We start from the raw sequence: 25,801 nt of genomic DNA on the forward strand, positions 1-25,801 counted from the left end.
GAACATGTCAAAAATGCCACTATTATCACTTCTATTTAACATTGTACTGTAAGTTCTATTCAGCTTAAGAAGGCAATTAAAGGGAAAAAAAAACTGTGTAAGGATTATAAAGAAAACAAAAGACAGACATATCACCTGTTATTATTCACAGGTGATACAATAGTCAGCATAGAAAACCAGAAGAATATACAAACTAGAATTAATAAGAAAGTTTATCACAGTTGCTAAGTATGATATCAATAAGCAAAATTTCATGGCAATTCTATGCACTAGTCATAATAAGAACATTCCATTAAAAAAGTGCTATGCGTGATGGTGTGAGAAAACATTTTAAATGGTCCATTTTCAAGGCATGATAAATCTAAGTACTGGCAGCCAGCCTGCAAATGTAACAAACCACATGGGTCATGCAACTAGAAGGTCACAATAAGTGAACAGAATGTAGAGGAGGGATCAGCCCATAAAAGGGGAAAAACTTTTGTTATTCGGAAATTGAAATTTAAGCATGGAAGGAGGCTGGGGTATAACTTTATAAGGGGGATAATGAAACTTAGGAGACGTCTGGGAAGATTGTAACCCCATAGTACTCAACCAATGAGGAACTGGGGAAGGGACTTTCATGCTAGGAGATAAATTACCTGTTGTGACCATAAATTACCTGTTGTGACTGCCCTGGATTTGCCTGCCTACCAAACACCCGATATTGCAAGACAGATATTAAAAGTCTCACTTTCACTGTCCTCTGTGCCTCTAAGTCCATTCATTGGGTTTGAACGGGTGAGCGTGTTTCTCACAATTGCGTGCCAGATCTACCCTTTTTTTGTCTTGCATTATAATTTTGGATATAGAGTATTAAATATTTCTCCTTTCCCAGCTGGAACAATGTTAGAATTTGTCACTAGAGCTTCTCTTCCTGTTTTCGGTGTGCCTTCCTTCTTTCCTGCAGTGTGGTTGTCAATGATTTGCAAAAGACTCAGTGGTCATCTTTCAACAAGTTTGACTGGGCTCCGAGGAAGCCACTTCCTTGCCAGTGATGTGTGGCAGATGCAGAATGGCACACTCACCAGCAAATTCCATTTACACCTTAACAGATAGGTTCTTGTTTAAAAGATATCTTCAAATTTAAGCCAGATGAGAAAACACTTATTATATAATTTTATGTGAGGGAAAAATAAAAATTCTATAAACATTATCTCAATGTGTCTTAAAAGCCATAAAACTTAATCTTCTTCAACACTAATTCATCTTTTAAGGATCTGTTGGAAAGCATATAACATTCACTTTTAGATTTCTAGAAGAAATATATCAAATTATTAATAGTGATTTTCTCTGGATACAAACATTATAGAGACCACCATTTCATTCTTTGCACTTTTCTGTACATTTCAAAATCTCACCTAATCAACAATGTATTAGTCCATTTTCACACTGCTGATAAAGACATACTTGAGACCAGGCAATTTACAAAACAAATAGGTTTAATTGAACTTACAGTTCCAAGTGGCTAGGGAATCCTCACAATCGTGCCACAAGGCAAAGAAGAGCAAGTCACATCTTACGTGGGTGGCAGCAGGCAAAGAGAGGTAGCTTGTGCAGTGGAATTCTTCTTTTTAAAACCATCAGATCTTGTGAGACTTATTCACTATCATGAGAACAGCAAGGAAAGACTTGCCCCCCTAATTCAATTACCTCCCACTGGGTCCTTCTCACAACATATGTGAATTCAAGATGAGATTTTGGTGGGGACACAACCAAACCATATCATACTGCCCCTGGCCCCTCCCAAATCTTATGTCTTCACATTTCAAAACCAATCATGCCTTCCCAACAGTCCCCCAGTCTTAACTCATTTCAAAATTTACTCAAAAGTCAAGAGTCCAAAGTCTTATCTGAGACAAGGCAAGTCCTTTTAGACTATGATCTTGTAAAATCAAAAGCAAGTTAGTTATTTCCTAGACACAATGGGGGTACAGACATTGGATAAATACAGACATTCCAAATGGGGGAAATTGGCCAAAACAAAGGGGCTACAGGCCCCATGCAGGTTCAAAATCCAGCAGGGCAGTCAAATCTTAAAACTCCAAAATTATCTCCTTGGACTCCATGTCTCACATCCAGGTCATGCTGATGCAAGAGGTGGGTTTCCATTGTTTTGGGCAGCTCTGCTCCTGTGGCTTTGCAGGGTACAGCCTCCCTCCTGGCTGCTTTCATGGACTGGAATTGAGTGCCTGTGGCTTTTCCAGGTGCACAGTGTAAGCTGCTGGGGGATTTACCATTCCGAGGTCTGAAGGATGGCAGCCCTCTTCTCACAGCTCCACTAGGTGGTTCCTCAGTAGGGACTCTGTGTGGGGGCTCCAAACCCACATTTCCCTTCTGCACTGCCCTAGCAGAGGTTCTCCATGAGGGTCCCACCCCTGCAGCAAACTTCTGCCTGGGCATCCAGGCGTTTCCATACATCTTCTGAAATCCAGACGAAGGTTCCATAACCTCAATTCTTGACTTTTGTGCACCCTCAGGTTCAACACCATGTGGAAGTTGCCAAGGCTTGGGGCTTCTAATCTCTGAAGCAACAGCCTGAGTTGTACCTTGGACGCTTTTAGTCATGGCTAGAGCAGCTGGGACGCAGGACACCAAGTCCCTAGACTGCACACAGCAGAGGGACCCTGGGCTCAGACCATGAAACCACTTTTTGAGCCTGTGACGGGAGGGGCTGCTGTGAAGACCTCTGACATGTCCTGGAGACATTTTCCCCATTGTCTTGGTGATTAACATTCAGTTCCTTGTTACTTACGCAAATTTCTGCAGCCAGCTAGGATTTCTCCTCAGAAAATGGGATTTTCTTTTCTATTGCATTGTCAGGCTGCAAATTTTTCAAACTCTTACGCTCTGTTTCCTTTTTAAAACTGAATGCCTTTAACAGCACCCAAGTCACATCCTGAATGCTTTGCTGCTTAGAAATTTCTTCCACCAGCTACCCTAAATCATCTCTCTCAAGTTCAAAGTTCCACAAATCTCTAGGACAGGAGCAAAATACTGCCAGTCTCTTTGCTAAAACATAACAAGTGTCACCTTTGCTCCAGTTCCCAACAATTTCCTCATCTCCATATGACACCACCTCAGCCTGGATTTCATTGTTTCACGTCACTATCGGCATTTTGTTCAAAGCCATTCAACAAGTCTCTAGGAAGTTTGAAACTTTGACACATTTTTCTGTCTTATTCTGAGCCCTCCAAGCTATTCCAACCTCTGCCTATTACCCAGTTCCAAAGCTGCTTCCACATTTTTGGGTATCTTCTCAGCAGCAGCGCACTCCTGTTACAAATTTACTGTATTAGTCTGTTTTCATGCTGCTGATAAAGACATACCAGAGACTGGGCAATTTATAAAAGGAAGAGATTTAATAGAACATACAGTTCCACATGGCTGGGGAAGCCTCACAATCATTGTGGAAAGCAAGGAGGAGCAAGTCACATCTTACATGGATGGCAGCAGGCAGAGAGAGAGAGAGAGCTTGTGCAGGTGAATTCCTCTTTTTAAACCCATCAGATCTCATGAGACTTACTCACTAGCATGAGAACAGCAAGGGAAAGACTTGCTCGCATGATTCAGTTACCTCCTGTTGGGTCCCTCCCACAACACATGGGAATTCAAGATGAGATTTCGGTGGGGAACACAGCCAAACCATATCAAACAATAAGAAAATAATCCAATTTAAAAATAGGCCAAAGACCTTAACAGATACTTTACCAAAGAAGATATGCAGATAGCAAATAAGCATATGAACAAATACTGTAAATCATAGCTATCAGAGAAATGCAAATTAAAACAAGATACCACTACACATCTATTAGAATGGCCAAAATTGACAACACCAGATGCTGACAAAGCCATAGAATAACAGAAACTCTCTTTCATTGCTGGTGGGAATACAAAATGGTAGAGTCACTTTAAAAGACAGTATGAGAGTTTCTTTCAAAACTAAGCAATGAAAAGAAATGAACTATCAAGCCATAAAAAGAAGCAGAGGAACCCTGAAAGAAGTAATATTACTAAGTGAAATAAACCAATCTGAAAAGGTCACATAATGTATTATTCTAGCTATATGACATTCTGGAAAAGGCAAAACTATGGAGACAGTGAAAAGATTAGTGGTTGCCAGGGGTTATAGGAGAGGAAGGGATGATTAGGAGGAGCACAGAGGATTCTTAAGGCAGTGAAACTCCTCTTTATGATACTGTAATGGTTGATACATGCACAAACCCATAGTATACACAATGCCAAGAGGAAACCCGAATATAAACTATGGACTCTCAGTGATAATGATGTATCAATGTAGGTTCATCAATTGTAACTAATGGTGGGGATTTGATATTGCGGGGGAGGCTATCATCTGTGGGGGAAGGGGTATAAGTATAGAAGAAGTCTCTGTACTTTCTTTATAATTTTGCTGGGAACTTAGAACTGCCCCTAAAAATAGTCTATTGAAAGAAAATATCACCAAAGACAATGAATATTTTATACAAAAAATTATTTAAAATATTATTAAAGCTTTTATTAATTCATTCAATAAATATGCATTTAATACCTACTCTGTCTAGACTCTGTCTAGTCCTAAGGATTTGTTTATCATCAGGACTGAAAGGATCCCTACTCCCTCAGAGCTTACATTCAAGGAGAGCAGACAGAAAATAAACAAGAAAAGCCCTGCTGGTTTGAATGTGGGGCTGTGACGGGAAGAGAGGATTCAAGATTATCTGAGCTACTGAGGCTATGATGTCATTTACTGAAGAAGTGTTTAAGTGTGTCAAATGCATTGAGAGGGTATGGGCCAAGTAATACAGGTAAAATACATGTATGAAGGGAAAGTGTCAGAGGAACTGATATATGGCTAAAATATACTGTGAAAAGTCAACTCACCATTTCTCTCCAAGTCATGAAAAAAGGAAAATGTTCATTATGAAATTTTTGGTTTAATGTGTTAAGCATTATTTACCAGAGAAAAGAACTTTTAATAGTGAAGGATTTCCTGATCCTATAGTTCTTTGCAGTTTCAGGTTTGAATTTCTTAACTTGCCTAAGACGCTGAAATAGGTGTGGAAGCTTTTGCAAAACATCTTATACTATCTCTTAAATTCAAAACATCTTATACTATCTCTTAACTTTCACTATTTGCATACATCTTTTAAAAGGGTTCCAAGCCTCTTCTGATTACAATCATTGACTATACCTGGATGATGGATTAACTATCAAAAATCGGCATTTTGCTTTGAAGATGAATGAGAGAATACTTCAATCTAGGAAATAAGAGGTCATCTTCAAATGTTTTAATCTCACACAGCTCAAACTTTTCTTCGTTAGTTATTTGTAGATTCATATAATGCTATTGAATGACAACCTATAGTATTATGGCTTATCAATATCAAGTAGGTATATTTATACATTCATGAACCTGAGGAAACAATCTGCCCTCCTTAAATTCAAGTAGAGAACATTTTAAATAATATTTTATGTGGCAAAGTCATAGGAAGCTGTCTACAACGTACTTCCTGTTATCTTCTCCCCTTTTCTTCTGATGCCTTTCTCCATCTCCACCTGGTTTATTCTTTTTTTTTTTTTTTTTTTTTGAGACAGGGTCTAGCTTTGTCACCCACACTGGAGTGCAACCAGCTCACTGCAACCTCTACCTCCTGGGTTCAAGGGATTCTCCTGCCTCACCCTCCCTAGTAGCTGGCATTAAAGGCACCCGCCACCATGCCCGGCTAATTTTTGTATTTTTAGTAGAGACAGGGTTTCACCTTCTGTCTTCCACAATGTCAGCCTTGAAATTATTTTTCCTCAATGCCCTTTATAATCCAATTTTCCCAACTCCCTAGTATAAGCCTGCTACAATACTAAGACCCCAAATATTTTGGTTCCCAAATCGCATACCCTAGGTTGTCATATCCATAGGAGTGTTCCCTGTGCTTCCTTCTCTCATAGCTGCATCAAACATGTTTACTTACCTATGTCGAAGAATTATTGATTATTGATGTTCAAGGCTCTGTGGTAGGGACTGGAGAGTCAGGGATAAAGAAAATAGTCTCTATCTGAAGACCCCTTGAGGAATTAAAGTTTTTATAGCTAACACTCAATGTTTTTTAATTACATGAATAAATACATTTATTTGGAAACTAAATAGAATCACTATTATCACAGAGTTACTCATAAAAACTGAACTTTGGTGATTATAAGACTGCCAGAATAATTTACTGTTTTTTCTAGCCAATACCTGGAGATTTGGCCTCTGTTTCCCCATCTCTGTGGGAGAGCAGGAGCCACATTTCAACAAGTGCCAGTTAGCAAACCCAGATGGGTTTCACATGCACCAATCCCCCTTCCCACCTACTGTAATTGTTCACTTCCCTAATTCTACTCAACCCCTGACATTCCCTCTCCCTATTCCCTCATTCTTTCTTTAAAATACCCAATCACCTCTGCACAAATCGGAATGGAGCTGGGCTCTTTCTCCAACACTCAGTGGTTTTTGAATAAAATCTGTATTCACTGCTTTAATGTCTGGCTGTGTTTATTTTTGACAGTGGTTCGATATAAAAATCATGAGGGTCCTTACAAGAACAGAGAGGCAGGAAGGTCAAACAACAGATGTGATGACAGAAGCAGAGGTCAGAGTGGATGCAGCCAGGAGCTGAGGAATGTAGGCGGTTCTAGAAACTGGAAAAGGCATGGAAAGTTTTCTCCCCCAGAGCCTTGAGAGGGAACTCAACCTTGCCGATACCTTGATGTTCACCCCAGAAGATCCATTTCTGGCCTCTGACCTCCAAAACGTCAATTTACTAAGATAATAAATTTGCATTATATTAAGCCACTAAATTTGTAGTAATTTGTTACAACAGCAATAGGAAACTAACATACCATCCATGCTACATGATTAGCTCAACAAAATATACAACCACCCACAAGATAAGATTAAATTGGGCATCTATGTGGACTTTGGTGACCATGGAAGACCATGAACATGTAGCAGAGTGGCATCAACTTTTTTTTAAAAGAATATGTCTTCGAGCAGATCCATGACTCAAAATCAAATACCTTTCTTTGGGAACATGTAACACACATTAAATGCTAGAGCCCTTATAAAAGACTGAGTAGACCTTCTTGCCAAGCATTTAAAAGTGTTAAATCATGATCATTTTCCTCAGGAGTTTTAACCAGCCTTATTCATCTTTACTGAACTTGATTCATTTCACAATTTTTAAAGGAAAAATTTTGGCTATAGGATAATGCACTCAATTAGCTCTGCTCATAGGAACAGAGTAACACAATTATATACTGTACACCCATGACCAGCTTCTTATGAAACCTTCAAAAGTTTGCTCATATGTGCTTGGTGTGCTTACCCTGGAAGGGAAAGAAGGATGGGCTATTCTCCCAGAAACAGTGTAGAAATTGGGCAAGCAGAGGTCAGCAATTACATGTTGCCTCTATGTGGAGACCAGATATGATTTCTATTTGGTAATTCATTTTCTCTCTGGAGTTTAGAGTGACTAAAGATGGTTCAATTTCAAAGTGTTTTTATTGTTGTTTGTTTGTCTTTAATCCCAACAGGAAAAATATAACCAATTTCACCACAGTTTTTTTCCCTATACTTTAATTTACTGTTTTGATAGCTTTCCATAATGTCTTTCTAAATTAATATTATTTAAAATATGCCTCTGTTCCAAGCTTCCCCAGTCATTAAGATGGCTCTTAACATTCCCATTAATATGAGATTTCTCTAATGTCCTTAACTGTATACTTTATAATTTCTAATAGTAATACTGGTTTCTCACAAAGCAGTTTCCCCGAGGCACACTTAATATAATGAGATTGGGCCCATTTGTATTCAGCTGCATTTTTGCCTTCCACATCTAGGGAAATAACTGGAAAATCACTTATATTCAGGGCACTTCTGATGTTGGTCTAGGTTCAGGGATATTAACAATTCAAACTGGGTGAACACTTGCAGTAAGGGAAATGGAAATTATATTTTTCTGGGAACTCATGTTTTGTCATCATTAAATCATACTATGAAATGATTTCAGGTTGGAAAGATTCCATTTCTGCTATGTTGGCTTCACAGCTTCAACTGGGTATTTTCCTTCTAACTATAAACATCTTCTAGCTTAGTTTAAATTTAAATAAATTTCAGCTGGAAAGCAGGTAAAGAAAAATATTTTGTTTAAACTGCAAGTTTGGAAGAGACTGTTGTTGTGTCCCTTTGCAGATTTTGTAATGGCAAAATTGTATTGACTCTGCAAACAACTCTCCTTTTTAACAGATGTGCATGATACACATGGACTAGGAAAGGAAACCAATTACAGTCTCAGATCCATTGGTAATGAAGTAATGTCTCCAAATTACCATTGCCACTCTACCTTCTTTGATGACAAGTCTTACAAAAGCAAAGGCTAAATGAATAAATCTATTACTTCAGTGTGTGGAGGGTTATAACCAGTATTTCCCCTCATGAGTGTCTTAATCTTTGATTAATTAAAGAGGACCCAGTAGGAGAAAACAGAACTGGACAACTTAATTGTGCAGCATTGGGCTGCAACAGCAAGTTTCTAGTAAACTCTCCCTTTAAAGAAATGCAAACTATTCATCTAGAAAGGCAAATTAGTTTGGTTATCCACATGGATAACCATGGTGGATCCAACTAAACAAATAAGCCTAACTTTAACTACAAGTGCATTTTTTGTAGTCTTTAGCTAGGAGTTTTGACCCAATTCAGTGAGAGTTACAATCATTTTTCTCCATAAGGGATAGGTGGGAAGAGAGAGAGAGAGAAAAAGCTGTAAATTCTAGATGATAATTACCATCAATTTAAATGATGCAAGACTTAAGTGACAAACTATTAGGACTAAATGAAATAAATGGCCCTACAGTACCATGTGGCTCCTGCTTCATTACTTTCCAACTCTGGGGGCCAAACCACACCAAAGTTCATTCCGTTTCTTGAATGTCCTTCTCTTGATACTTAAAGTGTGGAATGTGGACCAGCGATATCAGTATTACTCGTAAGCAGATTCCACTTCAGATTCATTGTCTTTTAATAAGATCCCCCCAGAAAATTCTTATGCACATTGAAGTGTGAGAAGCCCTACCCCGCACAACTTTGCATCATAGGAACATTGCAAATGCTCCTTCCTTTCCTAGGAAACAGTATTCTTGCCCACCTCCCTTCACCTTATTAATTTATCAACTCAAATATTTCAACTAAAACTCAAACTTCCCTGACCTTTTAGACTATGACAGGAGCCTCCCATGCATGCTTTCTGAGCACCTGTACTGTTTTGTCATAGCATTTGCCACAGATCATTTTTAAACACTGACTTGTATGACTATGTACTTAATGTCTGGCTCCTCCAGTTCATAAAGTTCTTAAGGGACCATGACTTTTTTGTTCACTTTGGTTTCCAGTGCACACAGCCTAGATTATAGTAGGCATTCAATATGTTTTTGTAGAATGAAAAAATATAGTAGAAAGTCTGCTCTACATGCCATCCTTCTAACGATTATTAAAAGGACTCATTATTATAACTCACACCTGGCTTCAATTATATAGTTAATTCATATGACAAAATAATTTAATCTGCAAAAAATGTCCTTTATTATTGATTATCCTAAACAGTTTCTGTTTGATTTTGTTTTCAGATATAATAATGACTTTTCAATCCTAATGATTTTTTTTTCTTTTTTTCTGAGAGGGAAGTCTTGCTCAGCCCAGGCCAGAGTGCAGTGTCACAATCTCAGCTCACTGTAACCTCCGCCTCCTGGGTTCAAGCGATTCTCCTGCCTCAGCCTCCAGAGTAGCTGGGGTTACAGGCACCCACTACCATGCCTGGCTAGTTTTTGTACTTTTAGCAGAAATGGGGTTTTGCCTTTTTGGCCAGACTGGTCTCCAAGTCCTGGCCTCAGGTGATCCGCCTGCCTCAGCATCCCACAAGTACTGGGATTACAGGCGTGAGCCACCGCACCTGGCCCTGATGAACTTTAAAATCACCTGAAGCTTTAAAATAGTCCAGTGCCTGGGCTCCATTCTCAGAGATTCTGATTTCATCAGCCAGCCACCTTTGAAAATGTTACCCTTAGCACTCAATTGGACAAGACTTCAAAGTTAACTGAAAGTAATAAAAAGTAATGCTACCTTTCAGTATTCAATACATTATAAAGTAGTAATAAAGGCAAAATTTGTCTTAAGCCAAAGTTGCTAAATTACTACCTAAAAATGGTGAAGTCAAAAAGAATTATATAAAACTTCAAGAGTCAGTCTTGCATTGCCTATTGTACAAAGTCTGAAAACAGTTATTTCCTATACTGTGTCTAATTGTCTAGTTGTTGAGAGTGAGAGGGTTAGTTCAGCATCAAATATTCCCTTCCGCCCGAAAGCAGACGTCTCACTATTATTTTGTTTCAGGAGTATCTTTTTATACAGCACATAGAAAAATTTAGCTTTTATTTTGTTTGTTTTTTAATAATCACCTAAGAATCTCTGTTTTACAATGGGTGAGTGTAACTCATTTATAGTTACCGTTTTTATTGCTATATTTGGATTTGGTCTTGACATTTTAATATTTGGCTTTCTACTGACATTTTTTTTTCCTGTTTACCTATCTCCTGCCATTTGTTGAATTCAAATTTTCTTTGTTCCATTTTCTTTTTTTCTGTTTATTATTATTATTATTACTATACTTTCAAATTCTGGGGTACATGTGCAGAACGTGCAGGTTTGTTACATAGGTATACAAATGCCATGGCGGTTTGCTGCACCCATCAACCCGTCACCTACATTAGGTACTTTTCCTAATGTTATCCCTCCCCTACCCCCCCACCCCATGACAGACGCCACTGCGTGATGTTCCTCTCCCTGTGTCCATGTGTTCTCATTGTTCAACTCCCACTTATGAGTGAGAACTTTAATTTTATGTTACGTGAATTTTACCATAATAAACAAAGTTTACCTGGTGACTGACTTCTACTTTCATTTCTGGACAAGATGGAGTAGACACAATTTTCCCTTTCCTCCCATTAAATATACAGCTAACAACCCTGGACATTCAATATTAAACAAACATGAGAAGACTCCAAATGGTGGAAGAAGAAAGTCAGACTGTCTAGGGACATTAGGGCCTGAGAAGCAACACGGGAGTATGTTTCCTAAGTTTTCATTTTGCTTCATACATCTTGGATGGGGTGATAGAGATGGAGATGCCAGCAACTTGGAAATCCCAACAGCTACAGACAACAACAACAACAACAACAACAACAAAACAGCTTTCTCTCTCTAGCCAAAGGAGTAGGAAAGGGGCAGCCTAGCAAGACAAACTATTTGACGATAATTGCCCTACACCTGCCAAACATAATAAAAAAAAAAAAAAAATGCAACCCCCCCACCCACGTCAACAAAGGCTGAATAGGGAATCTAGATTCCACCCCCAACCAGCAGTAAAGGCGGATCCCTCCGCTCCATGTTGTGGTGGTGTCAGAGCAGGCCTAGTACAGGGTCAGGACTTCCACTACGGTGCTTTGTCAGCGGAGACCATGTGGGGTGCAGGGATGAGATAGTCCTGTTCTTCTCAGCCAGGTAATATCAGTAAAAGCCTAGTTGGGCTGGAACACCCATCCCCATTAAGCTGAGAGGAGGAGCACCTTCCCACCCTCTATGTCAGTGGAGACTGAGTGGGTAATCTGTACTTCCGCCTCCGTCTAGCAATGATGAAATAGCATTCCTTTCCCTCCACTAAAGAAAGCAGCATCAAATAATACTTGCTTTCAAAAAAAAAAAAAAAAGGCCGGGCAAGGACTTTGGGAGGCCGAGGCGGGCGGATCCCGAAGTCAGGAGATGGAGACCATCCTGGCTAACACAGTGAAACCCCGTCTCTACTAAAAAAACAAAAAATTAGCCAGGCGTGGTGGCGGGAGCCTGTAGTCCCAGCTACTCGGCAGGCTGAGGCAGGAGAATGGCGTGAACCCGGGAGGCGGAGCTTGCAGTGAGTCGAGATCGCGCCACTGCACTCCAGCCTGGGCGACAGAGCGAGACTCCGTCTCAAAAAACAAACAAACAAAAAACGGCCAGGCGCAGTGGCTTGTGTCTGTAATCTTAGCACTCTAGCAATTTGGGAGGCCGAGGCGGGTGTATCACCGAGGTCAAGAGTTCGGGACCAGCCTGGCCAATATGGTGAAACCCCATCTCTACTAAAAATACAAAAATTAGCCAAGCGTGGTGGCGGGCGCCTGTAATCCCAGCTGCTCGGGAAGCTGAGGCAGGAGAATTTATTATGCTGAGATAGAATAATAGATGGAATAATAGGTGGAATAGATAGTTTTGCTCTTTCGTCCAGGCCAGTGTGAAGTGGCACGATCTTGGCAGAGGTCGCACTGAGCTGAAATCCCACCGCTTCCCTCCAGCCTGGGCGAAAGAGCGAAACTCTGCCTAATAAATAAATAAATAAATAAATAAATAAATAAGAGAGAGAGAGAAAAGAAAATATGTTTTCTGTATGATCTAGAGTCTCTGAATAGAATATCAAAATGTCAAGGCTTCAAACAAAAATCACTTGTCATTCAAAGAACCAGGAAAATCTTAATTTGAGTCAATAGACACAAAAACCAAGATGACATTGATATTAGGTTAGGTTTTTCTGAGAAGATTTTTGTGGTAGTCAGATGAAGAACCAAATGAAAATTTTAGAACTGTAAAATACAAGAATCTCAAAACAAAACAAACAAAAACAAAACAAAACAAAAACCTAATGGATGAGCTCAACAACAGAATGGAAGGAGTAGAGAAAAGAACCAGCAAAATTGAAAAAGAACAGTCGAAATGACCCAATCTTAATAGAGAAAATACACTGAAAAAAGTGAATAGGGCCTTAGGGACCTGCGGTTCTATAACAAAAGATCTAACATTTATGTCACTGAGTTCAAGAAGGAGAGAAGAAAGAGGAAGGGCCTGAAATGTTATTTAAGGAAATAGTGCCTGAAATTTTCCCAAATTTGAAGACAGACAGAAACCCTCAGATTCGAGAATCTGAGTGAACCCCAAAGAGGATAAACAAAGATAACACAGTAGAACCTCTTCAGGACCTAGGTCTTGGTGAAGAGTTTAGACTTGAAACCAAAAGCACATTTCATAAAATGAATAATTTGATAAATTGGATTTCATCAAAATTTAAAATGTTTACTCTTTGAAAGATCCTATTAAGATGATGAAAAGACAAGCTACAGACTAAGAAAAAAATCTGTAAAGCATGTATCCTACAAAAGACTTGTATTTAGAATATAAATGAACTTAAAATGCAACAGCGAAAAAAAATCCATTAGAAAATAGACAAAATACGTGAAGATACAATTTATTGAAGAGTATATGCATACAATAGAGAAGCACATGGAAAGATGTTCAACACTATTACTCATTAGAGAAGTACAAATTAGGACCACAATGAGTTATTAGTATACACCTATCATAAAAGCCAATATAAAAAATAGTGACAATACCAAATGTTCATAAAAATGCAGAGAAACTGGATCACTCATACATTGTTGGTGGGAATCTAAATGGTGCCACCACTCTGAAAAATAGTTTGGCGGTTTCTTTCAAAAACAGAACATACACTTACCATGTAACTCAGCAATCATGCTTCTGGATATGTATTCCAGAGAAATTGAAACATGATCACACAAAACCTTTATTGCATGTTTATTTGTAATCATCAAAAATTCAGATAACTCAGATGTACTTCAACAGGTAAATGGTTAAATAAACTGTGGTATAGCAATACTATGGAAAACTATGCAGCAATAAAAATGAGTGAACTATTGACATACAGAGCAACCTCTCTGGCTCTCCAGGGAATTATGCTGAGTGGAAAAAAAGTCAATCTCAAAGAGTCACATACTACATGATTCATTTAGACAACATCCTTAAAATGACAAAATTGTAGAGGTGGAGATCAAATTAGTGGTCAGCAGTGGTAGGGAAGAGGAAGATGAGCGTGACTATAAGAAGGTATAGCGTGAGAGAGTTACAGTTGTTCCTTGATTTCTGTGGAGGATTGGTTCCAGGACCCCTGTGGATATCAAAATTTGTGATACTCAAGCAGCTTATATAAAAAGACCTACTATTTGCATATAACCTAAGTACACCTACCTGTATACTCTAAATCATCTCTAGGTTACTTATAATACCTAATACAATGTAAATGCTAAATGTAAATAGTTTTTATGCTGTATTGTTTAGGGAATAATGACAAGGAAAAAAGTCTCTGCATTTTTAATACACATTTTTTCAAACTTTTTAGACTTTTGATAGTCTTTTTAAATTTTATTTTTGTTTTTAAATTTGTGCATACACTGTAGGTAAATATATTTATAGGATACTTGAGATTTTTTGATACAGGCATGTAATAAGTAATAATCGCACCATGAAAAATGGAGAATCCATTCCCTCAAGCATTTATTCCTTGTGTTGCAATCCATTTATGCTCTTATTTTTAAATGTACAATTAAGTTTTTATTGACTACAGTCACCTTGTTGTGCTATTAAATACTAACTCTTATTCATTCTTCCTATTTTCCAAATATTTTTTATCAGCAGTTGGTTGAATCCATGAATGCAGAACCCATAGATATAGAGGGCTGACTGTATTTGGGATAATGAAATATTTATGTATCTTGATTGTGATGGTGGTGATGCAAAATCTACATGTATGATAAAAAGACATGGAACTATAGATACATTGTTCCAGTGTTAATTTCCTGGTTTTGATAATGTACTATAGTTTTATAACTATCAGTTACATTAAAAGTAACCTACAGTACATTAGATGAAGGGTGCACAGTGGAAAGTTAGATGAAGGAAAATTAGCTAAAGGGTACACAGACCTCCTTGTACTATCTTTGTAACTTCCTCTGAATCTGATTATTTCAAAAAAGTGATGACTATACTTTAACAGTCATTTAAGTTGGAGAAGTTAGTCATACTCTCTAATAACTTTAGCATAGCCCTCTGGGGTATTTGGTTGAAATTTAGATGAATTGCCACTAGATGACACCGTTGATTGCATAAATAAACCATCAGACTATTCCCTAAGCATCTGAAATTTACTTAAGCCTCTATTGCTTTCAAAAATGTGATTTTTAAAAATGTAAAATATGAGATTTATAATCAGACAAAATTGTACTCTCTGTTGATAGTAGAAATATTATTTAACTGCCCTAAGCCTCACTTTATGTCTAAGAACTTATAAGGATGTCTGTGTGTGTGTGTGTGTGTGTGTGTGTGTGTGCATGCATTTATCTGATCTCACTAAAAACCATTTTTAAGAAAAAACTTCTAACTTTTTTTATTGAGATCAGATACTTCCTTGCAGGTGCTAAGTTTTCTTTGTTGCTATGATAGAAGATGAGTAATGGTGGAAATATCACTAAAGAACTCTGAGAGCGAGCTGAGCTATGAATCCTTAGTTAAGTATCAAACCTAGTTACAAACTAACTTTAGATCAAATGTATCTGCATGGATCTTCACTATTTGCTTGTATTAATCATTTTTTACATTTTTTTCGGTATTTTACGATGTTTTGACATCTTAAGAGCTTGCTGACCAGAGAGACTGTCCCAACCAGGGATAGCCAGTTTTCAGAGACAGCAAAGGACTCACTGGGCGTGTCTTTCAAATGCAAACCAACCAACCTCGGGTGCCAGGCAATTAGAGACCACTCCTACAGCCCTAAACCCTATGTGTCTCAGAGTGCTTTCAGGCCAAGTGGCCTTACATCACGAGGTGATAAATGCATTTCAACCTCAGAAATTGTGCACTTGTTACCTTTTCCATCTCTTCTCAGATGTCCGTAACGTCTACTTCCTCACTTTATGCAAGTCTCCCAAATGTCATTAGAGATGTCTTCCCTGAGCCACTCTGTCACATATAGCAGCCCCTTCATTCCTCCTTTCTTCCTAGTGCTTGTATCACATTGTCACACATTTTTTCTTATTTTATTTTCTTCTTGCCCCATTACATTAGTTTGCTAGGGCTTCCATTTAAAAAATGCAGCCAGGTGCAGTGGCTCATGCCTCTATACCCAGCACTTTGGGAGGCCAAGGTGGGTGAATCACCTGAGGTCAGGAGTTCAAGACCAGCCTGGCCAACATGGTGAAACCCCATCTCTACTAAAAAAATACAAAAACTAGCCAGGTGTGGTGGCACATTCCTGTAATCCCAGCTACTCGGGAGGCTGAGGCAGGAGAATTGCTGGAACCCGGGAGGCGGAGGTTGCAGTGAGCCGAAATCAAGTTATTGCACTCCAGCCCGGCTCGTTCAACAGTGAGACTCCATCTCAAAAAAAAAAAAAAAAAAAAAAAAAAAAAATGCAACACACTGAGTGGCTTAAACAACAGAAGTTTATTTTCTCACACTTCTGAAGTCTGGAAGCCCAAGATCAAGGTGTTGTCAGGTTTAGTTTCTTCTGAAGCTTCTCTTTGGCTTGTAAATGACCACATTCTGTGGCCTTACATGGCCAAACTTCAGTGTGTGTTGTCTGTGTCCTAATCGCTTCCTCTTACAAGGACACCAGTCATATTGAATCAGGGCTAACCCACATGACCTAATTTCACTTTAATTACCTTTTTAAAGGCCCTATCTCCAAACACAATCACATGTTTCCAGGCATGTAGTACATGCTCAATAAATACGAGTTCTAAGACTCCCAAGTCTGATGTGGAGACTCAGGACATCCCAAAATATGACTATAGGACACCAGAATATGCTACCACAAAATATGCCTTTTTAGCATGTTTTGAGCTGCTTATTCTGAGACACTGCAGACACAGAAGTAGCTCTGAAAACCCATCCTTTTATACAAGAAATTTACATCTATAAAGGAAATCTACATCAGTAAAAGTATCTGTAACAGAAAGAGGGCTGCTCTGAGACAACTTTATTACCTGACTTTTAATCTGCATAACAAGACAACATTTATTCACCATACATTTCCTCACCTCATCCTTCTGAAACTTATCTCCACTGCCCACCAGAAGCCCCAAGTCCCAATTCTTTTCTGTATGTAGTTCAGGATGCTATATAAGCTTAAATCATCTATTTTCATGGGACTCCTGTGTGTATGCATTTAATTAAACATGGTTTTTCTCCTGCTAATTTGTGTGGTGGCAATTTAATTTATAGCCCAGCCAAAGAACCTAGAAAGGTGAAGGGAAGACATTTTTCTCTCTCCTACACTAGCAAGCCACTTTCTGGCATCCTTTCCTGGTGTCTAAAATCTATAAGCAAAACATGACTCTTTGAAACTCTTAGCAGCTTAATATTAAAATTTTGATGGCTTTTCTATAAATTTGTATAATTAAACTAATTTTTATAATTCTCATATTTTTAAAGGGCAGAACATATCAAAACACAGAGTAACTGGTTGTCAGTGAAATTTATAAATTTATGGAAGAGTAACAACCTTAATTAAATTTTTATATTGCCTTTACTTTCTGCCAGTAAAAACCAAAACATCTGGGTTTTGGCCTGTTCTTATGAAAACAAGTATTTTTAAACATAAAATAAGTATAAATTAACCCTAATATTATGGTTTATTCTCATGTAGGTAGAGTTATAACAAAGTTGTTCCATAATATCAACATAAAAATGTAGGATTTATATTTACCTCTTCCTTGTCAATGAGTAAGAAATACAGCCTGTAATCCCAGCACTCTGGGAGGCCAAGGCAGGCAGGTCATGAGGACAAGAAATTGAGACCATCTCTACTAAAAATACCAAAAAAATGTACCCAGGTGTGGTGGTGCTCACCTATAGTCCAGCTACTCAGGAGGCTGAGGCAGGAGAATCACTTGAACCCAGGAGGTGGAAGTAGAAGTAAGCCCAGGTCACACCATTGCACTCCAGCCTGGTGACAGAGTGACATTCTGTCTCAATAATAATAATAATAATACCAGAAATACAACCAACACTGTAGAACAGCAAGCAGAAGATAGGTGTTAGCTAATCAGGGCTTTAGGAATTGCAATTTGAGAGACACAAATCTAGCAAGCAGCTAAATCATGTTCTATCTAGGCAAGGTAAGGCAGGGCTTTTAACGACTATTGTAGGTTCATACATCTGGAGGGTTTTAGCACAGTCTATGATTGATTATGGTTGGTTATCAGCTTAGGATGTCTCTAGTTGAAGATCAATTTAGTTTTGTGTAGCTGTTTCTCCAGGATGTTGGTGATTGGGCCCAGTCGAAATAGCTCAAATCAAATGCAGCTGGTTTTATAATTTGGCCCCAGTTAAACAGGTCAAATTCCATCTGGGTGTGTATGTGACTGAGCTCCAACTCCTCATGCCCTCCCAGCTCCATTTTAGCAACTCTGACATAATCATCTCCATTTTCAATTTTCTTTTCACATCCTCATCGCTAGATTCTACTGTACATTGAAAAGTTGTATTTTCTGTCATACAATTTTGCCATCTCCTTTATTCAAATCATATGTACACCAAAAAGGTGAAATGAGGATATAATTTATATTCAGAGCAAAACGTGATTTACAATTCTACAGCCCAAAAGATTTTTGAAAAATGAAAGGTTTATATATATATATATAATCTGTAAGATATGACCTGGGAAGCGCTTCTGGAATGGCAGGATAAGAAGCTCTGCAAAGCAGACTCTCCACAAAAGTTATGAAAACATTGGCAAAAACATTAAAAATCTAACTTTTTCAGAACTCTACACATTAACCAAAGGCTTGCAACAATACAAGGGGCACTTATGAAGAATTGTTATACCTCCATGACAAAAAGAGAAATAACTCAATGTTTTAAATGAGTGAGTGATTTGAATAAATATTTCTCCAAAGAAGAAATAGAAATGACTAATAAGTACATGAAAAAAAATCAACCTCATTAGCCATCAGGGAAATAAAAATCAAGACCACAATTAAACACTACTTCAAAGTCACAAGGATGGCTATAATAAAAAAGATGAACAAGGACAAGTATTGGCAAGGACGAAAACAAATTGGAACCATCATGCTGGTGGGAATGGAAAGTGGTGCAGCTGTTTTGGAAAAAAAAAGTTTTTCAGTTCCTAAAAAATACTTAAACAGGGTTGCCATGTGACCCAGAAATTCCACTCTTAGTTATATTCCACTATTAGGGGTGTGTGTGTGTGTGTGTGTGTGTGTGTGTGTGTGTGTGTATTTTAGGTATAATTCCACACATGTGATATATATACTTGCCCACTCTTACGTATATATCTATATGTTCACACAAAAACTTGTCCGATCTTATGTGTATATCTACATGTTTACACAAAAACTTGTGGCCAGGTGCAGTGGCTCATGCCTGTTATCCCAGCACTTTGGGAGGCTGAAGCGGGCAGATTACAAGGTCAGGAGATCGAGATCATCCTGCCCAACATGGTGAAACTCATCTCTACTGAAAATACAAAAATTAGCTGGGTGTAGTGGTGCATGCCTGTAATCCCAGCTATTTGGGAGGCTGAGGCAGGAGAATTGCTTGAACCAGGGAGTTGGAGGTTTGCAGCAGTGAGCCAAGATTGCACCACTGCATCAGCCTGGTGACAGAGCAAGACTCTGTCTCAAAAGCAAACGAACAAGCAAACAAATAACTTGTACCTACTGGTTTATAGGAGCATTATTCATAATAACTGAAAGGTGAAGAACCCAAATGTTCATTGATTGATGAATGGAGGAACAAAATGTAGTATAGCCATAAAATGGAACATTATCCAGCAACATAGAGTAATGAAGTACTGATATATATTACTGCATAGGTGAACCTTGAAAACATTATGCTAAGCAAGAAAAGGCAGACACAAAGGGCCAATATTGTATGATTCCATTTATATGAAGTGTCCAAAATAGGTGAATCCATAGAGACAGAATGATTAGTGGCTACCAGGGGCCAGGAGGAAAGAAAAATAGAGCGTGATGGATACAATCTAAAATTAGATAGTGGTGATGGTTTGCACAGTTCTGTGAATATACTAAAGAACTCTGAATCGTACACTTTAAAATAGTGATTTTATGGAATGTGAGTTAAATCTCAATCAAGCTATTTTTAAAAGTTAAAAGAAAAAATATGACTTGAACTTATTTGGTAGCAAAATGTAACCATTATAAAACTGTTGATTGTCTTTATTTAAGCCACTTAGTGTGACTATGTGTATCTTTTTCTGTAGAAATGTTAATTCATTTCTTTATCAGGTGCTATCCTGGACCCTGCTGGAAATGTTATATATATATTGCAAAATGTGTTCACTGTTTATCATTCCAAAATGGTAGAAATTCTGAATTCTTAATTTTGAAGCACATCTGGTTCCAGGAGTTTTTGAATAACAGATATGTACCAGGACTGTTACTGATAATCACTAGCATAATAATAAATGCTGAACTTCAATTTTGGTTTCCTTCTGGTACCCCAAGACCAAGGAGAACAGGTGCATGTTTAATGAAAACACAAGTTTGGGATTAGTTGGCCTGAAAGCACTCCTTAGATATTTATAGCAAATAGAGAATATTTATACACATATATTTGATTTAAAATTGGTTTGTAAACCAGGTTTGGTACTTAATTCACTGGATTCACAGCTCTCAGAGCTGTTTTTGTTTTCTTCTTCTTTCTTTTTTTTTGTTTGAGACAGATTCTCACTCTGTCACCTAGGCTGGAGTATAGTGGCGCAATCTCACCTCACTGCAACCTCTGCCTCCCAGTTCAAGTGCTTCTCCTGCCTCAGCCTCCCAAATAGCTAGGATTACAGGCGCCCGCTATCACGCCCAGCTAATTTTTGTGTCTTTAGTAGAGACAGGGTTTCACCATGTTGGCCAGGTTGGTCTCGAACTCCTGACCTCAGGTGATCCACCCGCCTTGGCCTCCCAAAGTGCTAGGATTACAGGCATGCGTCACCGCATGGAGCCGTTGGAACTCTTTATTGATATTTCCACCATCTCTTATCTTCATGGCCGCAGAGAAACTTTAGCACCTCTAAGAAGTGACTAGAAGTTAGTTTTTTTCCCCCGAGACCAAAAATTTTAACAAAAAACAAATCCAAACACCTGTACAGAGAGTAACCTTCTGATGCAAAAAATCCCTGCCATAATCTGTAAGAAGACCGCTTCTCTTAATGAATCACCAGTGGGATGGAATCTGAAACCGTAAAATACTATAAGTCGATGTTTCTTATTTGTTGGAAACCCAGATGTTGTCATATTATACACACAATTTTATAATAAAACAACCTGTAGGCCCCTGACAGAATTGCAATAGAGCATTAGTCATTCTTTGTTTACATTTCTGAAAACACTGGATGGAGGTTTAACAACAGCAAAAATTTCCAGTGAGCTGAGACCTATTTTTTAATTTGTCTCTTATTGGGAATTGAAAGATATAAAAGACCCCTAAAGACATATTTAAACCAAAATGGTTTGGGTACCATATACCTAGGCCAGTGGTCCCCAAAATAGTTCCTGGACTAGCAGCATCAGCATCATCTGAGTACTTGTTAGAAATGCAAATTCTAGGCCCCACCACAAACCTGCTGCATCGGAAACTACAGAGTAGGGTAGAACAGCAGTTCCTCTTTAAACAAGCCTTGCAAGTGATTCTGATGCGTGCTAATGTTTGAGAACTACTGGCCTGTGCAAATGTCCCAACATATTACAAGACACATTTGGAAAATACTTTACATAACACTCCCCATTCAGAAAGTCATGCTATATGTTAACTCATATTAAAGGCTCTGAGTAGATCTGCAGTAAAGGAAACTGATGAAAGCATAGGAATTTGGAAGAACGAAAGCAGGATATTACAGGGCCCCCAGGGCAGGTTGTTGCTTTCCTGGAGATATAGTAACTTCAGTATGCAGACACCGCATTTGTTTTTCCTTTAAGCAGTGCAGTAAAAATTGTTTTTAATGATTATTTGTGTTTTCTTGTTGACTTGCTAGGCAGCTATTGGTCTTTATGTAGGGCATATCTGCCTGCCTCTAATAGGGTATGGTAAACTGTTCTTGTCCCCAGAGGGACTCCAGATGGCTTGGCAACCTTTTCCTGTGGGAGGGCATGATTTTAGGCTGCTGTTTTCCATAAAAGAAAAATCAGGGATGTGAGTCCAACCAGAAACAAGTTGTAAAGACTCAGAAGCCGACACAGATGGGGCTCATTAGCAATATTCTTGAAGAACCAAAAGAAGCCAAGAGTAGAACATTCTCTCTCTTGTTCTCTCCCATTCTTTGTGTGATATTCTCTTCTTGTGGTATATTAGATTCATCCTTTGCCCTTTAAACATCTGTTTAAGTGAAGAAGGCAATTTAAGATTGAAGATTATGATCATTATACTGCCTTTTCTAAAAACAAACAAACACATTTACTACTTCATCCCAGGCTTGAAACCTGAGTCTCAAATTGACCTTGAAGAAGTCAGCAATCGTCTTCATTGTTGTCACCATAAGTGCACTACATTAAGCAAACAATTCTACTGCCTATTCTCAACAATTGTGTAGATCGTTATACATTTTGAGCACTCACCTTATTCTTATTTCCATCATATATTTCTACTTAGTTTCTTCTTTGCACCAACCTTCTCTCTTATTCTAATTTATATTATACTTTTAATTGTGAGTTCCTTACCATGTTGCTATAAATTTTCTAGAAACAATCTATAAATAAAAGTTAATTCATATTCTTTTCTTCATTCTTATATATAAATAATACATTCTGGTTTTTTCCTTTAGCATCGTTCACTACTTAGCAAATATTTTTTGAGTATCCACTATGTCTGCCCTATGGAAAGTGCTATGGATATACAAAATTATGATATCACTTTAACCTCAAATCTGGAACAGTTTGAACAAGAAATAATGAAAGTCGTGGATTGTAACCTGTTTATTAAAATAAGATTCCATGAATAAATACATAAGTAAATAAGAAAGCTCTTCAGGAGAATTCCAACTGACAGATGTAGAAAGAATAAGAAAATTAAGTGCTACTGGGCCAGGTACAGTGACTCATGCCTGTAATCCCAGCACTTTGGGAAGTCGAGGCAGGTGGATCACGAGGTCAGGAGTTAGAGACCAGCCTGGCCAACATGGTGAAACCCTGTCTCTACTAAGAATACAAAAAATGTAGCCGGGCGTGGTGCTGGGTGCCTGTAATCCCAGCAACTTGGGAGGCTGAGGCAGGAGAATTGCTTGAATCTGGGAGGCAGAGGTTGCAGTTAGCTGAGATCGCGCCACTGCACTCCAGTCTGCATGACAGAGCAAGACTCCATCTTGGAAAAAAAAAAAAGAAGAAGAAAAGTAAAAGCTACTGTCTTTCAAGCATCATAGTAATAATTGTGTTAGGTGGAGATCACCAATGGATGCTGCCATTAGAGGATGAAAGTGTGATGAGAAACAAAATATTTGTATAGTCTTAAATTGTCTCCCCACAAGATATTTACTAATTGCAGAGGAAAATAAATAGTAACTTTCCAGTGAAGAAACCTGGCAGATACTGGCTTAGCCAAGTGATCACATTGATAAAATGTGCCTCCTGATATGATATATTGAGAAGAATACAACATCATTTCTGTGGTATTTTTAACAAAAATGCATGGCCTGAATTTAATCACAAGGAAAAATCAGACAAACCTAAACATAGGAAAATTCTACAAAATAACTGGCCAATAATTTTCAAAGCTGTCAATGCCATTAAAGACAAAATAATTGAACAGCTTTTCTAAAAAGGAGGATAAGTATATCTAATGTCTAAATGCAATGTATGTTACTGGATTGGATCCTGGGCCAGAAAAGGACATTAGTCAAGCCATTAATGAAATTTGAAATAAAGTCTATAAAATATATACAGTGCTATTTTATAACAATAATAATTTCTTGATTTTGAAAAGTGTAGTGGTGTAAGATGTTAGCATTTAGGAAATCTGGGTGAAAGATATATTTGAAATCTTCGTACCTTTTTGTAACTTTTGGTAAGTCTGAAATTATTTTCAGTGAAAAGTTAAAATGATATTTTTATAGTAGTTTTTTATTTATACCCTCTTTCCACATGCTCTTTGAGTTATATGAATATACATTTTTTTCAAACAGAACTTTTCATTTTTAATCCAAAAGTATAAATCATAATCTCTTTAATTTTTTTCTATATTGCATCCACATGCCTAAAAAAAGAAAAAGGAAAGAAAAAAGTTTGCCATTATTATAGTTAATGAGCATCCCCTAAGCCAGAACAGAATTCTGTGGGTAAAATACAGTATATATTCCATTTACTGATGTATTTTAATACATAAGATATAAATTCTAAGTGAGTCAATGGCAGCATCAAAGAGACAAGATGTCATTAAAAAGAAGTAACATTTAGGCTGGAGCAGAAAAGTAGGTGGATGGGGCTGTTTCAGCTACTTAGTTTGATGACGGTGGCAGATGCATTCATTTAATCATTCAACAAACCCCTAAGCACTGAGGCCTGAGAGATAACAGGAGCAGACAGGGTTTGAGTACTGTTCTCATGAAGCTCTTCGGGGTGTGTGTGTGTGTGTGTGTGTGTGTGTGTGTGTGTGTGTGTGTGCTGGGAGTGGTGGAGGGTGGGGGTATACTAGGAGTAAAGTGCAATGACTGGAATACATTGGCATAGGGACGCTTGGAGGAGGACATAGATGAAGCAACTAACCAGATGGCTTCCAGGTGGAAAGGATATCTAAGCAGAGGCTGGGAAGATCAAAACTGCTAAACATTTCTTTGAATCCTCTCAGAGCACCACTTCTTTCATGCCACTCAGTTGCCTCCTTGAATCTCTGTTCAATTAACAAGTGGTGGAGTAAGTAGAGCAGATCTTTAGCAGCTCTGAGAAGGGAAACACTATGTGTAAAGAAAAATGAAATTGAGAAAGAACAGGGACAATTGAAGAAACTTTAAAAGGTTCAGCATGGCCAGTATAAATTGTGAAGGGAGAGTGGAAAAAGGTGAAGCTGTAGGGTAAACAAATGCCAGAACATGAAGGATCTTACGTTTTGTACTGAGGTATTAGATAATGTTTTGAGCACAAAGGGGCATGACTCTTTATAGATAATTTTTATTCAGTGTATGAATCTTTAATGGTTTGCAGTTTAGTTTTTGGGCTCTCTATTGGAGCAACTGCCTTCTCACTACACTGCCCCTTCACCACACTGCCCCAAGGATAATAGAGATCATCCCAAGCTTGTTGAATCCTACAGAAACCTGCGATGATTCGATCAGTTTCAAGATGGAGAGCAGAGGAGATTTGCTTGTGGAAGAGTCTTCTGCTTGGGATAACAGCACTTGGAGACTGTCTCCAGGTTTCTTTCCCCTCCTGTTGGAAATGGGCTCTGCTTCTGTGTCCAGGGACTTGTGACAAGTAAATATCCTCTATATCTTTACAAAAATAATGGTGAAAATGGTACTTAAAAAAACCGTAATACCGTGTGAAATAGTATCATTGAAACTGCTCATCACATTTTAAGGTTTACAAAATGGGGAAGTTGAGGATCAGTTTTGGATAACTAAGCTACTCACAGCTTGATTCAAGGGGATTTTCCACTCAGCAGCCTCTTTTTACCAAGTGCCACAGGCACTCATAAAATTACTCACCAGAGATGAGAGTGCTTTTCTACTTTATCTCAAGGGTGTACTCTATTTCGCCAGAAGAAAATTCAATTTATGTCTTACTAGTTTTGTCAGATTTCTGTTTTAGTCAGGCTATGCTAACTGCCATTTAAGAAAAAAATAAC

The 25,801-nt window shown here is 38.1% G+C and overlaps 1 protein-coding gene across 4 annotated transcripts in view; it reads left to right on the plus strand.

Moving 5' to 3' along the window:
* The first annotated feature begins 11,481 nt into the window (after positions 1–11,481).
* The window catches only part of LOC105484599 (proteoglycan 4), a 45,743-nt gene continuing 31,423 nt past the window's right edge, over positions 11,482–25,801 (plus strand). For all 4 annotated transcript variants that reach the window (XM_011746411.2, XM_011746416.3, XM_011746418.2 and 1 more), the window contains exon 1: positions 11,482–11,623. The gene's annotated coding sequence lies outside the window, so the exon portion shown is untranslated. The remainder of the gene's footprint in view (positions 11,624–25,801) is intronic.

The sequence above is a fragment of the Macaca nemestrina genome, chromosome 1, assembly GCF_043159975.1.
Source record: "Macaca nemestrina isolate mMacNem1 chromosome 1, mMacNem.hap1, whole genome shotgun sequence".
NCBI lineage: Eukaryota > Metazoa > Chordata > Mammalia > Primates > Cercopithecidae > Macaca > Macaca nemestrina.